The 5,385-nt window shown below is 47.4% G+C and overlaps 1 long non-coding RNA gene across 1 annotated transcript in view; it reads right to left on the minus strand.

Annotated features, from left to right (window-relative positions):
• Window positions 1–3,928: 3,928 nt before the first annotated feature.
• LOC106724566 overlaps window positions 3,929–5,385 on the minus strand; it is a 5,478-nt gene continuing 4,021 nt past the window's right edge. The window contains exon 2 of the long non-coding RNA XR_001360410.1: window positions 3,929–4,554. This is a non-coding gene — a long non-coding RNA (uncharacterized LOC106724566). The remainder of the gene's footprint in view (window positions 4,555–5,385) is intronic.

Genomic DNA, 5,385 nt, shown 5'->3' on the forward strand with positions numbered 1-5,385 from the left:
AAACCCCCTAGTGTTACAGAAATACCATGTACTACTTATGAAGAACTTGGACTAAGACTGTTGGCAATAAATTTGGGACTTGTTGGGCCCACCTCCCCAGGGGTCTGCCCACCAGGGAAAGCACCAAAGCCTATACCCCTGGAGACCCACAGGGCAGTCCCAGGGAAGGCAAGCAGTAGGGCTGGGAGGACATAACCTTTACTGGGTAGGATAATCTCCTTCAGTCACTTCCTTGTAGCCTATCCAAGAGCAGTGACCTTGGAATAGCCCTTGTAATGGAACACGGAGATTAACCTAGACAAGATTAAAATCAACAGAGCTAGATAGAGACAGGATTTTTGGCTAAGGTCAGATAAGAAACAAGGAACTGTAGAACGTTACCCAAAACATACCATGATGTGATTATAGAGGCATGATTATAGGATCAAATGGTATAAATACAGATGTAATAGGAGAATTAAAAAAGAACCTCGCTATGCTGATCAACTGAACGCTGTCTCCGTGTCATTCCATCTTTGCCGACTCCGTCCACACCTTTGGGAACACCTGGACCTCCTGAGGCTGGAACCCAACAGTTGTCATAGCACCAGGCCCTGTCCTGCTTCCATAGGTTTTTCTGAGAAACATGGTGTCCCCACTCCCACTAGACTATCAGCTCCTTGAGGTCAGGCCCCATATCTGTTTGTAATACCACTACATCCCCAGTGCCTAGCACAGTATATGGTATAGAGTAGATGCTCAGTAAATACTGTCTGAAATGAATATTTCCTCCTCTCAGTAGCCGTACTTACCACTCCTCTTGCTCTGAGATCCAGCCTACCTTTCTCCCATGACAGTGTTTGTTGTATCTCAGTACAGCTCACACTGAGCTGTCCTAGTTATGTTTGTCACCCTCTCTGAGGATAAGGCTCAAGTTCTATTCTTTTTTTCCTACCCCTGGATCCCAGTTCATAAGCTGGTGCAGAGTAAGTTATCCATTGTGGACCGAGAGGAAGAGTGGAGAGTGAAAATGCATCCTGGCCATAAGAGTCCCCCATCGGATGGTGTTCAGAGGGCCAAAGAGGCTTTTGGGAGAACCAGGACTCTCACATAACTGGACATTTCAGTCAGCCTTCAGGAATGGGTAGATCCAGGGGCTCACACACAATGGCATCAGGGCATGGTCTCTGTCCTTCTCTCAGCACTATGTTTTGCTGTGTTAGCTTCACTCTTAGACAAACTTTCTCCCTATACTTTCTAGGAGAAAGCTCTTCTAGGCCGATATCTTCCCAGCTGGGGGTCCAGTGAAAAAAGAAATTCCCCAATAGTTCAAGCAAAAGTTTACAAATCGAATCCCATTGGAGCAATTGGATCACATCCCCACTCCTGAACCAATCACAGAGATTTCACTTCGTGAACCAGAGCCTGGCCTTCCGCCATCCTGCTCTCCCCGTGCCAGCCCAGACCCACTGGACCGCTAGCCAGAGAGCTTGGACTCCGTGCTCTGGGATGGAGTCCCCCCCCACCAAGCTCCTTGTACCAGGGAGGACCCGCCCCGTGGAGAGGCACTTAGCCTTGATGCTGGTTTCCTGTCCCTGCCTTTCCTACCAAGACGTCATTGGCCTTGACTCCCTTCCTGACTTTCCTATTTTTTCTAGCTCCTATTAAGGAGGCTGCAGGACCATGGAAGGCTTCTCCAATAACCCCAGCATTTCAGGCTCTATCTCCCTATTGGTTAGAGACTCCCTCACAGCTTTAGAGAATGATGCTTATTTTTTTTAATGTATTAGTCTGTTGGATGGATGGATGGATGGATGGACGGTGGACAGATGGATGGATGGATGAAATGCGGGGTGGATGAATTAGTTTCAGGTTCCCTCAGAAAACCCTACCTCCTTGTCTTCTCCTCTTTACCATCTTAGGCTCCAGATTACTGTAAAAATAGAAAGCACTTTTTTTTGGTCTGAAATCAGTTTCCAAGTCCTCCGTTATCATAACAATGACTAATATTTAACATGGCTAATTTTTATCAGGCGCTTGCCCTGCTTTAGTCACTGAGCTAAGCCCTTGTTCAGTCTTCACAACAACTGCAAGGTCTGGGTGCTGTTATTGTCTGCAATTTACAATTACGAAACCAAGGCTCAGAGAGAGCAATACCTCCAGGCACACGGCCAACGGCAGGCCAGGACTCAGAGCTGCGACCCGCAGGTTACCAGGCCTGTGAGCAAGGGACCTCAGGTCCACCCACACCAGTTTTCTCATTCTCCCTGTCCCATGCCATCTCTGTCCTCACTCATGCGGCTCTGCCTAGAAGGGGGTCTTTCTTCTTTCCCTCTTGTGTAGACTGAGAGCAGGAAATATCTTTGTCTGGGCAACGCTAGGCTTCATTGCTTAACAGATGAACCCCCAAATCTCAGTGGCTGATCACAATGAAGACTTTTTTTCTGGTTCACGACAGACAGAATCAAGTGCCTTCCTCCCTCTCGGAGGTGACCTCCCACAGGGGGAAGGGGAGGTGCAATGTGGAAAGTGGGCTCTTATCTGCCTCAACCTAGAAGAAACCATGTCTTTGCTGCTTACATTTTGTTGACCCAACCAATGAGTGCATGGACATTCGGTGAATACATTCAGTCTCTGCGAAGGAGGTAGCAGCAGGTAAACACATAGTCATTGCGGGGGCGGGGGAGGGCGGGCAGGGTGAAGGCAAAGGGGCCAACATCCAGGCTGGTGGTTGGGAAGTGGGGCGGGGCGGCCAGGATTCTGTGATTAACCAAGTATAGAAACTCCCAAACCCAGCACCGGGGGTGGTGCCCCGTTGCTATTGTCTTAAATATTGCTCAGAAGAACTGAGCCAACACTGAACTTCTTGGCCAAGACTCGGAACTCTTGTTATCTAGGATTGGGGCTGCTAATTACAGGATTTGACCTGAACGAAGCGAACAATGTAATAAGAATAACAGTCCCTGACTTCTCAAACGTTAGGGTTTGTAAATCATTCCCACAGCCGTAATCTCAGACCCTTCACAATAACCCTGTGACGTGGGTATTTTATCTCCATTGTATGGTGAGGAAATCTAGAGTAACATGATGTAATGGGCCAAAGTCCCACAGAACCTGTGCATGCGGGAGTACTTCTCGGTGTCTGTTTCCTGCATCCACGCTCAGAGCTCGCTCTTCCCCCCCTCAGCTGCCTCCCCTGCAAATTTCTATGGAAAATGATGATGTGAAAAGGAACATCAACATGATTTGGATTCAAGAGCTCGGTGCCCTGGGCATCGAGATGGAGGAGTGTAAAAGTGCAGGTGTTAAAGACAGGCAGCCTGGGTTTGAATCCCAGCTCGGCCACCTGCTAGCTGGGTGAGAGTTGGCAAGCTAATCTATCAGGGCTCGCTTCCTTCCCTTGGGACACAGGGATGAACTGTGTCTAACCCATACGGTTAGGGCGAGGATTTAATGAGATAAGGAACATAAAATGCTTAGCACAGTGCTTGGCTCAACATTAGAGCTTAATGAACATTCAAAAATGCTGCTGAGATCCTTCTTGGAGACAGAATGATGCCACTGTTGCCCTACCCAGTTTGGCTCAGTGGGTAGAGCATCGGCCTGAGGACTGAAGGATCCCGGGTTCAATTCCAGTCAAAGGCACATACCTCAGTTGCTGGCTCAATCCCCAGCCCTGGTCTGGGAGGATATGGGAGGCAACTAATCGATGTGTTGCTCTCATATCGATGTTTCTCTCTCTGTCTCACCCCCTCCCTTCCACTCTCTCTAAAAATCAATGGAAAAATATCCTCGGGTGAGGATTAACAACAAAAATGATGCCACTGTCCCTTCCTTCCTCCCCAGGCCATGATGGTGTGGCACCACATTACACCGTTGGCTTCAGCAGGAGAACAATCTGACCCCTCACCCAGCTTCGCACACTGCTGCCTACAAGAAGGGGATGCTCTTTTTTTTCTTTTTTTAAAACTACTTTATTGAGGTGTGATTGGCATACAAAATGCTGTACGTGTTTAATGTATACAATTTGATGAGTGTGGAGATAAGTATATATCCATGAGACCATCACCACAGCCTACACTATGCCATAATATGTCCATCACCTCCAAAAGTTTCCTCTTGCCCTCGTTATTTGTGTGTGTGTGATGAGAACACAACGCAAGATCTACCCTCTTAGCAAAGTTTCAAATACACAATACAGTACTGTTCACTGTAGGCATTATGCCCTGCAGATCTCCAGGCTTTAGCCTAACTTTGTGCCCCTTGACCAAGACCTCTCCATTTCTCCCTCCCCCCAGCACCTGACAACTACCGTTCTCCTCTCTGCTTTGTATGGTTGACTATTTAGATTCCACATATAAGGGAGACTATGAAGTATGTTTTTGTCCTTTTGTGTCTGGCGTATTTCACTTAACATAATGTCCTCTAGATCCACCCACGTTGCTGCAAATAGCAGAATTTCCTTCTCTTTTCAGGATGAATAATATTCCGTTGTATATAACCAAAGCTTCTTGATCAAGTCATCTGTCGATGGACACTTAGGTTGCTTCCACATCTTGGCTATTGTGAATAAGGCTGCAATGAAAGGGAGTGTAGATAGCTCTTCATGATCCTGATTCTAATTCTTTCACTGTAGCTCACCAATGGGGCTGCTGAATCAGATAGTACTTCTATTTTTATTTTTAATATATTTTTTAATTGATTTCAGAGAGGAAGGGAGAGGGAGAGAAAAATAGAAACATCAATGATGGGAGAGAATCATTGATTGGCTGCCTCCTGCATGCCCTACACTGGGGAACGAACCCACAACCTGGGCATGTCCCCTAACCGGAATTGAACCCTGACCTCCTGGTTCCTAGGTCGATGCTCAACCACTGAGCCACGCCGCTGGGCTATTTTTATTTTGTTTCCTTGTCTGGGGATCAGCACTACTGCCCTCCAGGGGCCACCTTGTGCCATGCCATGGTTACCCTCAAAGTGTTGCTGTGAGGAGTGGCTCCCAAAATGAAAGTTGGGGAGGAGAGCACTCCACTCCTGGGGCAGGTGAGGCTGTGAGGGTTGCGAGTCCCACAGGTGACTCTGATATGTGACTCCATGCTATGGCACTTGACACCCACTGTCTTAGGCAAAACTCAAGAAAAGAAAAATGAGGGGAACAGGCAAACAGGAGGGTCCTTTCTGTTTCACCAGCACCAGGAATGCATGTGAGCTGTTTCCGAGGGGGTCAGCTCTGCCTCACGGATGAGCCAAAGTCTTGTATCTGACACTGTTCTCCAGCCAATAAACACAGGAACCAGGAAGCTATGAAATGGCCTTTCCTAAAGATTCTCATAAACAAAAATAAACTGATGAACAAAATAGATCCAAAGACATAGAAGCATGGAACAGACTGTGGAATCTCAGAGG

The sequence above is a fragment of the Myotis brandtii genome, unplaced genomic scaffold (genome assembly GCF_000412655.1).
Source record: "Myotis brandtii unplaced genomic scaffold, ASM41265v1 scaffold892, whole genome shotgun sequence".
NCBI lineage: Eukaryota > Metazoa > Chordata > Mammalia > Chiroptera > Vespertilionidae > Myotis > Myotis brandtii.